The sequence below is a fragment of the Elephantulus edwardii genome, unplaced genomic scaffold (genome assembly GCF_000299155.1).
Source record: "Elephantulus edwardii isolate Elephantulus edwardi_28Jun2011 unplaced genomic scaffold, EleEdw1.0 scaffold00026, whole genome shotgun sequence".
In the NCBI taxonomy this organism is placed as follows: Eukaryota; Metazoa; Chordata; class Mammalia; order Macroscelidea; family Macroscelididae; genus Elephantulus; species Elephantulus edwardii.
This window is the reverse complement of record NW_006399776.1, coordinates 7,576,990-7,593,383: the sequence shown is the minus strand read 5'-3', so window position 1 is coordinate 7,593,383 and position 16,394 is coordinate 7,576,990. Positions and strand designations below refer to the sequence as shown.

The window sequence follows — 16,394 nt, the reverse complement described above, 5'->3', positions numbered from 1 at the left end:
AAAAACAAACAAACAAAAAACCCAACCAAAAAAAAAGAAAAGAAAATAAACTATCTTCGTCACTGGATCAATAGGTATCATCATGGTAGATGAAGGAAAGATTGACATTGTCAATGGTGGTTTGCTTTTTTTTTTAACTTGAACCCACAATCAACCCAGATGGTAGCAGCAGTCAAAAAATCAAAACATGTGTTAAGATTTGTTCAATGTGCTAAAGAGCAAGGATGTCAATTTAAAGGTGTATCTGATACAAGCCATGGTATTTTCAATTGCTTCATTGGCTTCTGAAAGTTGGACAATGAATAAGGAAGATCACTGATGTCTTTGAATTGTCTGGATGAGGAAGAGAACTCATCATCCAATGGACAGCCAAAAGAACAAACAAATCTATCTTTGAGGAAATGTACCCAGGGTGTTCCTTAGAGGCAAGGATGATGAAACTCCATCTCACATGCATTGAGTATGTTATGACGAGGTTCTAGCCCTTAGAGAAAGATACCATGCTGGGAAAAGGCAAAGAAGCACCATAAAGAAAGGGAAGACTTTCAATGTGATGGATTGACTGCAACACAGCAGAGGTGGTGCAGTGTATGAACAGATGTACACAGCTTCAGAGTCTTCCTGCACTTTTCATTACTCAATAAATACCATACCCCATCAACAAAAGAATGGATAGAGAAGCTGTGGTATATTCACACAGTGGAATACTATGCTGCATTGAAAAACAAGGAACTCATGCAATATTATTCAAAATGGGTGACCCTGGAGGACACTATGCTGAGTGAAGTATTTCAGTCACAAAAGGACAAATACTGCATAGTGCCACTGTTGTAAAATGGGACTGACATCAGGGTTAGAGGGAGATGAGAAAGATAGGATAGATTATATATACTGCATTGAAACAAATGAGGAAGAGAAACCTTTAAAAGGGATATACGATTAGGTATTATTGTCATGGCAAGAGTCCAGAATGAAGGCTGCATAGTGGAGTGGACTTGGGAGGAGGAATTGTATAACAATGAAAGAATTTTTCTTTTAGTTTTCAAAGAGAAGAGTGAATTGGGGGTGGGGGGGGAAGTTGGACAGGGAGAAAAGTGCAACAATGAATGAATGGAAAGCCAAAGTTTCTGTAAACTTTCATTAAAATTAATTAATAAAAAAATAAATACCACAAATCCACTAGAACATTTCCATGGCTTCAAAGATGTCTTGTTCTCTGATCTCTCACTTTAAGTCTATTATTCTCCCTGACAGGTATATTATCCCCTGAAAAGCTACTGCAAGAATTTCTGTATCATTGACTGTATCCAACTATGACAGCAATGACACCCTTAATAACCATATACTCCATTTCATCTCCTCCACTTGTCTATCAGCTGTGATGACTTGCATTCTGCTAGGCTGCTAGGAGGTAGGCCACCAGTACTTAAAATACCAGCAGGGTCACCGATGGTGGAAAGGTCTCAGAAGAGTTTTCATACTAAGACACTCTAAGAAGAAAGCCTAGTTATCAACTTCTGAAAATCAGCTAAAGAAAACCTTACGCATCCCAGCAATATACTGTCTGATAGAGTGATGGAAGGTCCTCAAAGTACAGACTGCACCAACAGACTCCACTGAGAATACCAATGACAATGGCAATGCCTAGGAACAGACAGCATCACCTTCTGTTGTATGTAGAGCTGATGGGACTTGGAGCTGACTTGACAGCAACTAGTAACAACCACTTCCTCCTCTACAGAGACAAGGAGAAAGCCTTCAGAAAGAAGGAGAAAAGAAGTTACCAAACTCTTTCCATTGCTGAGCCTATCAGTTTGTATAATACTCAAACAAGCCATTCTCGATTCAATAGAGGAGACTTGGAGTTTACTACAAGTATTTTGATCTGTTGTACATGGAGTTTCTAAGTTGGTGTTCACTCAACAACACCTATCAACAACCTTAAATAATCCGCTACACAAGTCAACTTGGTAAGACAGCCTTGCCTGTACTAAATGGCTGCATTTAGCTGACAGAAGATACTTCTCCCCTAGCATTCTGTGGCAAAGTGGTTAAAGAATTCAACAGTTCAAATCCATCAGCTGCTCCACAGGAGAAAGATGAGTGATATCTCCAGAAAAGATTTACAGCCTTAGAACCCTTTGAGGTAATTCTACTCGGTACTACAGGGTCACTAACGAGTTGGAACTGACTTGATGGAAGTGGAGGGGTTTTTTGGTTCAGCACACTATGTTGTTCCTGTTATGTGCTGTTGAGTCGTTTGTGATTCATAGTGACTCTGTGTACACAAGCCCTAAACCCTGCTCTATCCTGTGACAACCTTATTGTCTCTGACACACCTACTCCCACTACCCCAATCACTAAATGAATCTATCTCATCGAGGGTCTTCCTCTCTTGCTCTGTCCCTCCACTCTGCCAAACATGATATCCTTCTCCAAGGATCGGTCCCTCCTTGCAACATGCCCAAAGTATGTCAGACGAAGCTTCAAAATCCTTTGCCTCCAAGGAGCATCCCGATTTCACCCTCTCCAGGACAAACCTGTTTGTTCTCCTAGCAGTCCATGGTATTTTTAATATTCTCTTCCAGCACTACAGCTCAAAGAAATCAATTATCTTTCTATCTTCCCTAGTCATTGTCCAGTTCTCTGACACACAGCATACAATTGCGAAGACTACGGCTTGGATCAGGCACACCTTAGTCTCCAGCCTGACATTGTTGCTCTTCAGCACTCTGGAGAGGTCCCTGACAGCTGACTTTCCCAAGGCAATTTGTGCCTTGATTTCCTGGCTGCTGGGACCAAGAGTGTTGATTGTGGAGCCAAATAAACTAAAACTGTTAATAACCTCAATCTCTTCACCATCCATAATGATGCTGCCAATTGGCCCAGTGATGTGAATCTTTGTTTTCTTGATGTTGAATTTCAACCCATATTGAAGGCTGCAGTCTTTGACCTTCTGCAGCAAGCGCTTCAGGTCCTCCTCAGTTTCAGCAAGCAGGGTTGTGTCCACTACATAATGTAGGTTGTTGATTAATCTTCCTACAATCCTATAAGATTGTAAAATCTGGACAAAACCTTACCTGAAAATTCTGTTAGCTCTGATTAAATCAGTCACAGGGATTGCTTTATAAATATCCAAATAAATGAATAAGTAAAAAATTCAAGTTTAGTACAAATTGATCAGAATTTTTTTTTCCTGTGTGCTCAGTTTTGAAGATGCTTCTTCTGGGACTGCCTTGGATCAGCAAGCTGCGTGGTTACACTGTCCCCACTGCCAGCAAAGTCTCAGGGCAGCTTGTGGGGGAGGAAGTCAACACTGACACATCATGCTAAACCGTTAATTAGTCTAGGGAATGTACACAGACTACTCATGTACTCTATTTTCCTATTCCCTCTGTTCCAGTAAATACAATTATGAAGTATAAAAGGGAAAATTATGTTGGAAATATTTCCAAAAGCCCTAAGGATAAGAAAATTAAAGGACTATAAAAGGGAAGTGAGCCCAATCCTGCCTCTCTCCGCTGGGACCCAGCATGACTGATGTGATGGCTAAAGTCTCTTATTCTTTATAATCTGGTACAATCAGACTCATTAAAATAGCAAATCTCATTTCTTTTTTTCCATAGAGTCTGGGAAAGGAGGCAGGAGAGATAAGAGAGTCAAGAGGGTAAGAAGCAAGGGTTTATCCCACTTCTTACAACAGATTTTGAGTCATCCTCCCACTACTCTGCATAAGACCTGTATCCTTCATTATTTTCTCCTGTCTCAGCAAGAAAGAAGCTATGCAGCAGAGTGTGTCTGGAGAGTAAAGAGCTAAGCCTGGGAGAATCAGAGCAGCACATGGGCTGAGAGCTGGAGATGAGCGCATCCACTGCAGGATCAGAAGTAGATGGTGCAGGCAAGAGAGGGCTTGGAAGAAAATGCTAGATCTGCAGGTCAGAGAAAGGTCAAGTGCAGAATCCAGGAATCACGGAAAGGAAGAGGTAGCTTGAAGACAGAGAACACTGGAAGCCAAGAGCTCTGCAGGAAGGAGTCCCTGTAGGCTGGGTCACAGTAAACAGAGTAACAGATGAGTACATTTGGTAACAAGGGCAGAAACGGACAAAGGAGATTGCAGTCTAGACCCCAAAGTTGGTTACCATTTCTTTGAGATGAGAAATAAACCAATAAGATGCATTTAAGGGCCTTACAGGTTTAACATGATTTGGGAAGGACCTTTCTGTAATGAAGTGACTGAAGATGGCTAGAAAATAACTTTTGGGAAGCAAATCCGAATACTTCTTTCTCTCTCTTCCTAGTCTGCCTTCCATCATGTAGTAACATAAAATAGAGAACAAAGAGATTGAGATGACAAAAATTAAGAGCAAAATTACAGAGAGAGATCATTGCAGTCCCATTTATCTCATTTCCAGCCCTATTTTGTATATGTATTTCCCAGTGACCACTAAAAGCAATCAAGGCTTCTTGTGCCTGGAACTTTGTTAGTCACATTGCTGAAACCTGTACAAAAAGGTTCCACAGTTTGGATCATGTTCTAAGAATCTAGGATTCATGATGATGGTAACCGCAGGACAGAGAAACAGATGATGCTACCAACACTTTAGGGTTTCATGAATAATCAATTTCCAACTCTTGCATTTTTTCTCTAATATTAGTTCATTTGAATAGCACTGAGTTATTTACTGTGTAATTTTCCTGCTGGCTTGAAATAAAATCAGCACGAAATGTTATTAGCCTGTTTAAAGCACTAAGATCGATGAGGAGATGTGAACTCTAATTTTCACATTATAAAACAAAAGACAGGAGAAGAATTTTCTATCCTGTGAGATAATGATTTTCCACTTTGTGGATTTGTAAATTACTAGCTTTCATGTTACTGATTCAATATGGAAGAAAATACAATAAAGGGTAATATCTATTCCTTTCATTAAGCCACAGGTTTCTTTAATTTTGCCCTTGGCATTATTCTTATAAAGGTCTTATTCAGACCTTTTTGTTTATTTATTCAATATTAGTCACCAAATTCTAATATTATCCCAAGTAAGGAAATCAAAGTAAACATATACGCAAAAGGAGGCCCTAGGTGGTGCAGTTAACTAACTGCTAAGCAGAAGGTTGGAAGTTAGAATCCATCCAGGGGCACCTTGGAAGAGAGGTCTGGCAATTTTTCTGAAAAATCAGCCATTGAAAAATTCCATGCAACACAGTTCTATATGACGTGCATGAGATCACCATGAGTCAGAGTTGATTCAACTGCAACCATACACACACACACACAGAGATATGGAACAGTAATATACTGCACCCTTTACAACTGTTACTTTTCCAATAAGAACCCTGTGACATTCTAATAGGTATAAGAAAGTAATCTATAATACAAAATAGATTTTACACATGCATGTGGAGAGAAGGAACATGAAAGAATCAACACAATTTTCCCTTGTTGCCAGATACAGCAATACAAACTTTGTAGGGAGAAAAGGTATTTTTGGTAACTGTTAAGACTTCTGGTAACTGTTAAGACTTCTGGTTAAAGCAGTATCATCTTAAAACTTCTAGTTGTTATTCATGCTGCCTGGTATCCTCACCTCATACAGATCTCTTTTACACGAGCCTAGTATGAGGAGACTTCTATATAAAGAAGAGTATATAGCAGAGAAGACAGTGAGACTTCCAAGGCAAGGTCATAAAAGATACTGGTAAGGAACTGAAACCTCCTGCCAACAGCCATGTCAGTGACCAAAATCTTGACTGTGACATTATGAGAAACACTGAGTCCAAAGCATGCTGATCCTGAATTCCTGACCCACAAAAAAATGTGAGTTAAGTAGTTACGAAATTATGTGATCATACTCCATTTTGTGATCTGCTGTTGTCATACTAAATTGTCAGATAATGCAATTAATAAACCATTTGTATTTATCTTCAGTAAATAAGTTTAATAAAGGCATGACTGTATCTGTTATTTTTAACCGCTACAACCCTCATATTTGACTTGATACTAGGTCATCATAAGTTCTAAATGCATGTCTGTTATTTGAGGAAAAAAATAAACAAATAAAATAAACAAAGGTGGGGTAGCATATCCCATTAGCTCTGTCCACCTTGGACCTCAAGTTTAAGGAGAACCTGTAAGTAAAATTCCGAGTTGAATAGCAAATTCCTGCATTGCTTCCTTAGAGAAATGCATTTTCAAAAACAAAACAATTTGTTTCTTTCTGAGTTTTTGTGGGGTTTTTTTACAACACATAGTCACTTTTATCCCAGAACATTTGATTGTGCTTACGCAAAACCTATACTTGGACCAGGAAGCAGTCCTCAGAACAGAGCAGGGAAACACTGTATGGTTCAAAATCAGGAAAGAAGTGCATAAGGGATGCATCTTGTCTCCATACCTTTTCAATCTATATGCAGAACAGATTATTCGGAGAGCAGGGATTTATGAGGAGGAATGTGACATCAAGATTGGATGTCATCAACAACCTACATTATGCAGATGACACAATCTTGCTTGCTAAAACTGAAGAAGACCTGAAGCATTTGCTGCAGAAGGTCAAGGACTGTAGTCTTCAATATGGATTGAAACTCACCATCAAGAAGTCAAAGATTCTCACCACGGGGCCAATTGGCAGCCCCACAATAGATGGAGAAGAGATTGAGGTTGTTAACAATTATAGCTAGCTTGGATTCACAATCAACATTTTTAACACCAGCAGTCAGGAAATCAAAAGATGAATTGCATTGGGAAAATCTACTGTCAGAGACCATTCCAGAGTGCTGAAAAGCAATGATGTCACTCTAGAGACTAAGGTGTGCCTAATCCACGCCATGATCTTTGCAATTACTTGTTATGCTTCAAAGAGCTGGACAATGATTAAGGATGACAGAAGAAGAGTCGATGCTTTCGAATTATGATGCTGGAGGAGTCTTGAACATACCATGGACTGCGAAGAAAACAAATAGATCTGTCATGGAGAGGGTAAAACCAAATTTCTCCTTGGAGGCTCAGAATTTGAAGGTCCATCTCACATACTTTGGAAGGGACAGCGGTCCTTGGAGAAGACCATCATGTTCACAAGGGTGGAGGGACAGAGTAGGAGAGGAAGACCCGGATGAAATGAACTGATACAGTAACTGGGGCAAAGGGGATTGGTGTGTCGGAATTAGTGAGATCAGCTTGAACAGAATAGGGTTCAGAGCTACTGTACATAGGGTTGCTATGGGTCACAGGTGACTCGATGGCACATAACAACAATAACAATTCACTGTTACAAATACAAAAGTTCAGGAAACCATAAGAAGACTGAAAAAAATCACCTTAAGTGCTACTATCTAAAATGAGCAGGATTATTAATTTTGCTATAATATTTCCAAGCATCTTTATATACCTATAGCAAAAACTCAAACTCATTGGAGACTGTAAATCTCATGAGAGGCAAGACTGTCCATCTCTCTCCTGCAGAATTTCTCATATATTTGAATGGTACCACTTTTGGACTATGCCACCATAGCTCCATGTATATGTATATACATATAATATGTTGTTGTTATGTACCATTGAGTTGGAACTGACCCATAGCTGACCTTCCAGTGGGTTTTCAGAGGCAGTTTATCACACAAGAGGGGACTGCCAGTCTTTCTTCAGCAGAGCAACTTGTGGCCTCAAACTGCATACCTTTGGGACTGCAGTGAAGCTTCTTGCCAGTAGGCCACCATAGCTCCATACATATACATATACATATACATATACATATACATATACATATACATATACATATACATATACATATACATATACATATACATATACATATACATATACATATACATATACATATACATATACATATACATATACATATACATATACACACATATATACATATACATGTATATATAACATACATACTGTTTGGTTGTTTTTATCTCATTCACAACCATGTGTGAGCTGATTGGATTTGCTGGATTTGACTAACAATGATCTGTGGGCTGGAAGCATCTTGTGTAAAGCCAATCAGGACTTGGTGAACAGATCTGTGTATTTAAAAGTCACCTGGGCCCTGACTAAGTCTCCAGTTTGGAGGCTCATGTGTGAAGCCGTTGTATTTTGGAAGGTGGGTTCTTGTTTGGGTTGAGGGTTGGGAGTATATGTTGTTGTTGTGTACCATCAAGTCAGAACTGATCCATAGCTGACCCTCAAGCAGGTTTTCAGAAGCAGGTTTTCAGAGGCAGTTAATCACGTGGGTCAAGATTGCCCATCCTTCTCCCTCAGAGCAGCTGGTGGCCTCAAACTTGCCACTAGGCCACCAGAGATTAAATCCATATGTGCATTTAAAACTTCTTCCAACAGGGTAAAAAGAAAACCTACTGACTAGGAACAAACATCTCACAACAAAAGTTTACAGAATACTCCTGGGTCTCCACAAGAAAAAGACTGACAACCAAAATACAAAATGGACAAAAGACATGGAAAGAATTTTCACAGAGGAAGATATCTGAATGGCCAACAGACACATGAAGAAATGCTCCAAATCACTGGCAATAAGAGAAATAAATGCAAATCAAAACCACGAGATACCTTCTCACCCCAGCAACAGTGGCAAAATTTACAGGACAACACATAATAAATGTTGGAGAGGATGTGGCGAGATAGGAAATCTTATACTTTGTTGGTGGGATTGTAAAATGGTACAACCACTCTGGTACACTTGGTGACTTGTACACCAATGCTCATATCAGTGTTATTCATCATCACAAGAACATGGAAACAGCTCAAATGTCCAACCATAATTGAATGGATTGAGAAATTATGGTACATTCACACAGCATGGAGGAACAACGATTTTTTAAATTACTATCTAACTTGAGAGGACCTGGAGTGCATTATGTAGAGTAAACTAACTCAGTCCCATAAGGACAAATATGGTATAAAACCTTTATTGTAGAAAGAATATGAGGATCCAAGTGGGGGGAGGATAGAAGCAGAGGGGAGGTTATTAATCACAAGGTTGCACAATTTGATGGGTGGGGGTGAAGGAAAAGGGAAAGATCTGGTGTGAAAACAATGTATTTGAACTTTGTAAATAAACCAGTATAAAATTAAAAAAAACAACAACAACAACAACCCTCACACACACACAAAAAGATGGGATCATAATAGACATTGTTGTTGTTGTTATGTGCCGTCAAGTCTCTTGCGACTCATAGCAACCCTATGTACAACAGCCCTAAACTCTGCTCTATCCTATGCCATTCACACTGCCTCTGACCCACCCTTCCCGATTATCCCAGTCACTGAATTAATCCACCTCATAGAGGGTCTTCCTCTCTTGAGCTGTCCCTCCACCCTCCCAAGCATGATGTCCCTCTCCAAGGACTGGTCACTCCTTATAACATGTCCAAAGTATATCAGACGAAGTCTCAGAATCCTTGCCTCCAAGGAGCAGCCTGGTTTAACCCTCTCTAGGGTGGATCTGTCAATAGTAATTAATTATACAAAACTTCTAAAAAGAAGCATGCTTTTCAAGGTAAATTGTTATTTGTAATTTTAGCCATCCATGACATGTTCAATATCCTTTGTAAACACCACAATTCAAAGGCATCATCAATTCTTCTTAGGTTTTTCTTATTCACTGTTTAACTTTCACATACATATGAAGCAACTGAAAAGATACAGCTTGGGTCAGAAGCATCTTAGTTTTTAAACTGTCGTCTTTGCTTCAGCACGTTAAAAAAAGTCTTTGGCATATTTTCCCAATGCAATATATCTTTGGATTATTTCTTTTCAGTTATACAGATTTATCCTCACTTCCCACCTTCTTTATTCCCTCATGTATGTCCTATATAAGCTTGTTAGCTGTATTACTCATTAGTATCTTACTGCCCATTCCCCCCCCCAATTTCTTAACTAATGCTTGCTTCAATGGGTGTTTATCATGGATCTAAGTAAAATGGAATTCTTCATAATTTTTATATTTTCTCCATTTATCAAGATGTTGCCTATTAGTCCAGTTGTAAGGAATTTTGTTTGCTTGATGTTGAGGTGTATTCCACTCTCTAGAATGTAGTCTTCCATTTTCTTCAGTAAGTGCTTCAAGTCTTCTTTACTTTTAACAAGAAGTGTGTGTGTCTTATACATCTCACAGGTTGTTCATGTGTCTTCCTCCAATCCTGATGCCATCGTTTTCTTCATACAGTCCAGGTTATCTGAACAGATATGGTATAAATATGGTACACAGCTTTCCTAATTTTATATCATGCAGTATTCCCCTGTTCTATTTGAACAACTGTTTACTGGTCTATGTACAGTTTCCACATGAGCACAACGAAGTGTTCTGGAATTCCCATTCTTCTCAATGCTTTTCAGAATTTATTATGACCCACACAGCTGAATGCCTTCTCCATAGTCAACAAAACACAAGTAAACCTCTTTCTAGTATTCTCTGCTTCCAGTCACAATTCATCAGCAATGAGATCCCTTGTTTCATGGCTTCTGAATAAAGTCTGAATTTGAGGCAGCTCCATGTAGAACTTATTTGCATATGATATTGCCCTATAATTCCCACATTCCATTGTATCATCTTTTTCCTCCCCTGTAATGGGAACAAATACAGATCTCTTCCAGTTGTTTGGCCAGACAGAATATAGATTGCACGTCAACATCAAAATGACAAATATCCCCACCACTGGACCAATAGGCAACATCATGACAGGTAATATATTGCAGTTGTCAATGATCTCATCTTTCTTGTATCCACAATCAATTTCTTTGGTCCCAGCAATCAGGAGACCAGGAGATATATTGTACTAGGCAAATTCGCTGTCTGGGACCTCTTAAAACACTGAGGAGTTATGATGTTAATTTGAAGACTAAAATGTGCCTGATTCAGGCCATGGTCTTTTCAATCACTTGCTATCCCTGTCAGACCTGGATAAATGATTAAGGATGATAGAAGAATCCTTTGAATTTGTGGTTTTGGAGAAGAGTACTGAATATCCTGTGGAATGCCAAAGAACAAACAGACATACCTTGGGGGAAAATGCAGCCAGAATATTGTTTGGAAGCAAGGATGGTAAAGCTGCTTCTCACACATTTTGGGCACATTGCTAGGAGAGGACATCAAGCTTAGAAAGGTGGAAGATCAGTAAAAAAGAAGACCCACAAAAGCATGGATTAGCAGTGGCTGTCACAATGGGCATCAATGTATTGGAGATGATGAGGATGGCACAGGATAGGACAGGGTTCAGATCTGTTCTCATAGCGGGCTCTGTGAGTTGGACTTAACAGCACCTAACAATAATAGCAAATAGCTTAACGTTTTGGTCTTTTTATTTCTGTGATACTGATCTCAACTTCTTCCAGCAATTTATACGATTCTTTATCCCCAAAGTTCCTGCGTACATTAGATACTGTCACTTCTCACCGATTTTTGCAAATCAGTGGGTGAGAAATTATATTAAGACCCTTAAAAATAAAAAATACTCCTGTATCCAGTGCCCTATCCTCACCCTTCACTCATAGGGCAAATACTTTTCAGAAGAGAATACTATAACATTTCTGGAAAATACTCCCATCAGCTTAGGGCTGAACACTGCTCTCATCCACTCTACGCTCAGTAAAAGCTAAGTGCGTCAGACATACCTGCATCTATCTGGTCTCCTTCATCGTGGTCACTGTGGTAATGGGGGGGGGAACCATTTACCACTATACTAGGATGCCTATTTCATAGCATGCTGCTTAAACAGAAAAGCATGGCAAGACAAGAAACAATGTATGATATGTCTAAGAAGTAAGCTAAATTACACAACAGGCAAATCCTAAGAATTGTTAGAAAACTCTGGTCCAAGGGACTTTCAATTTAAGCTAACTAGCGCAGGGTAGGATACAAAGGGTGCAGACTAGAAATGAGATGGAAAGTCATTTCTAGGAAAATCCACTCCCTATTCATAAAAGGGGAGTTCATGGGTGGTGTAAATAATCAACACATTCAGCTGCCATTTTATTTAGAATTCTGAGCATCACAAAAACTGGTACCAAATTAATCACAAGAAAAGGCTTGCGATTTTCATAAACACAGAAGTCAATACCAAATCAACCACAAAAAGTAGACGCCAAAAATGTTCACTCTGTTAAGCCAGTCCATCAGTTTTACAATATACTGTTTCTCCTCCTCCTCTTCCCAACCCCAAATGTCTTATTCATGTTGTGGAGCTCCACAAAGTTCACAAAGCTGTTGATAGTATCAGGCAGCTGACACAAATCAGAAGGCTATCACAAGCAAGAAGAGAGGGAGGGTCCACAGAGTCCTTATCAGAAAGCTTCCTTTATCAGAGCACAGGAGCACTGACCATACCCCCAGGTGACCTAAGGGTGGTGGTTAGAGTCATGCCTTACAGTCAGCCTTAATCAAGTCTTTACCTAAGGCAGAAATTTCTTCTCACCCACCCCATATACTTTATTGCTTCAAATTAAGCACCTGAGTGGCCTTCAGGCTATTCAAATAGCTCCCATTTACCATGCCCAATCAACACTGGCCTCAGGGCAAACTTAAATGCCCTCAGTTTTACAATATCTGGTAAATGGAGTATTGCTCAATTAGATATATCCACATTTTTATCAAGTTACCTGAGCCTTAGTAGGGTGGAGTCTCAGGAGATCAAAAGATAGAAAAGCCATTAGTAAACCCTTGAGGCCACAGCTGCGAACAGAAAAAAAGGGTAAAAGCCTCATATCCACCAAAAATGTCTCAAGAAAAACCCAAAGATCTACTTCTTTTAAAACCAGCCTAAAGCTATGGAGGACAGTTACTCTGGCACATGTAGGGTCATAACAAGTCAGAATCAAATCAACGGCTTATTCATCAAAGGACATTGGGTGGGGTACACTCTAGGAAAGAGCTGAGAGGCTTCCATATCGCTAGCAATGGCTTCCAGACCAGGCACCAAGGACACTTAAATAGCTAGAAAAACCTCAGGGAAGGAGACCTATACAGTTAGTTGGACTTGAAGGATTCCTGAGGAAAGTACATGCATTTGATAGATACTTCCTGGTTGATTTTTCCTAACTATCCACCAAAAACTATAAGATGTTTGTATCTCCACACCATTATTAACATTAGATCTGACTGATTTTATTTATTGCCAAACAATGGTGAAAAACAGTTTCTCGTTTTGTTTTGTTTTGTTTTGTTTGGTTTTGTTGTTGTTATGGGCCCTCGAGTTGCCTGCAACCTATGTACAACAGCCCTAAACCCTGCTCTATCCTGTGCCAATCTCACTGTCTCCGACACACCTACCCCAATTACCCCAGTCACTGAATCAGTCCACTTCAAAGAGGGTCTCCCCTCCTGCCCTGTCCCTCCACTCTCCCAAGCATGACGTTCTTCTCCAAGAACTGGTTCCTCCTAGTAAATGTCCAAAGTATGTCTGGCGAAGCCCCAGAATCCTTGCCTCCAAGGAGCAGCCTAGTTTAACCCTCTCCAAGATGAACCTATTCATTTTCTTAGCAGTCCATGGTATATTAAATACTCTTCTCCAACACCACAACTCAAAGACATCAATTCTCCTTCTAAAAAAAAAAGAAAAAAAATTCTCCTTCTATCCTCCCTAGTCATTGTCCAGCTCTCTGATGCATAGCAAGTGATTGCAAAGACCATGGCCTGTATCCGGCACACCTTAGTCTCCAGAGTGATAACATTGCTCTTCAGTACTTTGGAGAGGTCCATAATAGCAGACATTCTCATTGCAATACATCTTTTAATTTCCTCGCTGCTGGTGCCAGGAATGTTGATTGTGGAGCCAAGCAAACGAAAGCTGTTAATCTCAATCTCTTCACCATCCATCCTGATGCTGCCAATTGGCCCAATGGTGAGAATCTTTGTTTTCTTGATATTGAGCCTCAATCCATATTGAAGGCTGCAGTCCTTGACCTTCTGCGGCAAGCGCTTCAGGTCCTCCTCAGTTTCATGGAGCAGGGTTGTGTCATCAGCCTAACGCAGATTATTGATGACTTCTCCACCAATCCTGATGCCACATTTCTCCTCATAGAGCCCAGCCTTCTGGATAATCTGTTCTGCATATAGGTTGAAAAGGTATGGAGGTAGAACATATCCATGGTGTACACCCTTCCCAATTTTGAACAATGCAGTGTTTCCTTGCTCTATTCTAATGACTGCCTCCTGGTCAGGAAGAAATGGAATGCATAAATATTGACATAGGTATTGTCAAGAGGAGATGGACAGACATGGAGCATTTTGAGTTGGATGATATATGATTTATTACTCCGGAGATGAAAAAGTAAAGAAAAATGGGGCTGCTTTCATAGTTAAAAAGTCATTTCTAGATATGTCTTGAAATACAATATTGTGAGAGAAAGGATAATATCCATATGCATACAAGGAAGTCCAGTGCATACCACTATCATTCAGATATATGCACCAACAAGCAGAGCCAAAGAAGAAGAAATAGAAGATTTCTACCAACTTTTACAGTCAGAGATTGATTGAATATGCAATCAAGATGCATTGATAATAATGGGTGACTGGAACGCAAAAGTTGGGAATAGTAAAAGGATCAGTAGTTGGAAAACATGGACTTGGTGACAGAAATGAAGCTGGAAACAGAATGATTGAATTTTGTGCAATCAACAACTTAGTCATTGCAAATATGTTTTATAAGAAACATAAACACAGGTTATACACATGGATTTCACCTGATGATATGCATAAGAATCAGATTGATTACATCTGTGGAAAGAACTTCTGGAGAAGTTCAGTATCAAATGTGAAAACTAGACCAGGTGCTGATTGTGGAACAGATGACCAACTACTCATATGCAAGTTCAAGTTGAAGCTAAGGAAAATGAAATCAAATCCATGGGAACCAAAATATGACTTGAGTTTATCCCACCTGAATTTCATCTCAGGAACAGGATTGAGGCTTTGAAGACCAGATGAGTTGTGGGATGATATCAAGAGTATCATCCAGGAAGAGTGCAAAAGAGGAGGAAGAAAAGACCAAAATGGATGTCAGAAGAGACTCTGAATATTGCACTAGAGCACCGAGAAGCCAAAGCAGAGGGAAGAATCCAAGATATTAAAGAGCTGAACAGAAGATTCCAAAAGGCAGCTCAAGAAGACAAAGTAAAATATTTTACAATGAAATGTGCAAGGAGCTGAAGTCAGAAAATCAAAAGGTTTGAACTCACTCAGCATTTCTTAATCTCAAGGAACCCAAGAACAATTTCACACCTCGAGTTGTTATACTTAAGGATGCTTTGGGCAGAATATTAAATGATCCGGGAAGTATTAAAAGAAGATGGAAAGAGTATACAGAGTCACTGCACTGAAAGAAATTGGCAGACACAGAAGAATTTAATGAAACAACATATGAGCAAGAGCCTATGGTGATGAAGGAAGAAGTTCAAGCTTCTTCGAAGGAATTGGCAAAAAATAAGGCCCCAGGAATTGATGGTATACCAATTGGTATATTTCAACTAACATATACCAATTGACATATTTCAACTAACAGATGCTGCCATAGATGTGCTCACCAAGTTGTGTCAAGAAATCTGGAGAACAACCACTTGGCCAAATGACTGGAAGAGATCTATCTATATTTGTTCCCATTCCAAAGAAAGGTGATCCAACAGAGTGTGGAAATTATTGAATAATATCATTGATATCACATGCAAGCAAGATTCTGCTGAAGATTATCCAAAAAAGACTGGAACAGCACATCAACTGCCAGAAGTGCAAGCTGGATTTAGAAGGGGCCGTGGTATTAGGGATATTGTAGCTAATGTTAGATGGATCTTGGCTGAAAGCAAGGAGTATCAGAGGAATGTCTGTGTTTCATTGATTATGCAAAGGCGTTTAACTGTGTGGATCATAACAAACTGTGGCTCTGAGAAGAATGGGAATCCCAGAACACTTGATCATGTTTTGTTTTACTGCCAATTGGCAGCATCAGTATGGATGGTGAAGAGATTAGACAGTTAACAGTTTTAGTTTACTTGGTTCCACAGTCAACACTCTTGGTACCAGCAGCCAGGAAATCAAGAGACGAATTGCATTAGGAAAGTCAGCTGTCAGGGACCTCTCCAGCGTACTGAAGAGCTACAACATCAGGCTTAAGACTAAGGTGTACCTGATCCAGGCTATAGTCTTTGCAATTGTGTGCTGTGCATCAGAGAGCTGGACAGTGTCTAGGGATGATAGAAAGAGAATTGATGCCTTTCAGCTGTGGTGCTGGAGATTAGTGTTGAATATACCATGGACACAAAGATTCTCACCACTGGACCAATTGGCAGCATCAGGATCGATGGTGAAGAGATTGAGATTGTACACAGCTTTAGTTTGCTTGGCTCCATAGTCAACAGTCTTAGTACCAGTAGC

The 16,394-nt window shown here is 39.7% G+C and overlaps 1 protein-coding gene and 1 pseudogene across 1 annotated transcript in view; one reads left to right on the top strand and one right to left on the bottom strand.

Moving 5' to 3' along the window:
- LOC102851895 overlaps positions 1-1,317 on the top strand; it is a 2,973-nt pseudogene extending 1,656 nt beyond the window's left edge.
- The window catches only part of GPR176 (G protein-coupled receptor 176), a 151,382-nt gene that overhangs the window by 24,810 nt on the left and 110,178 nt on the right, over positions 1-16,394 (bottom strand). The window lies entirely within an intron of this gene.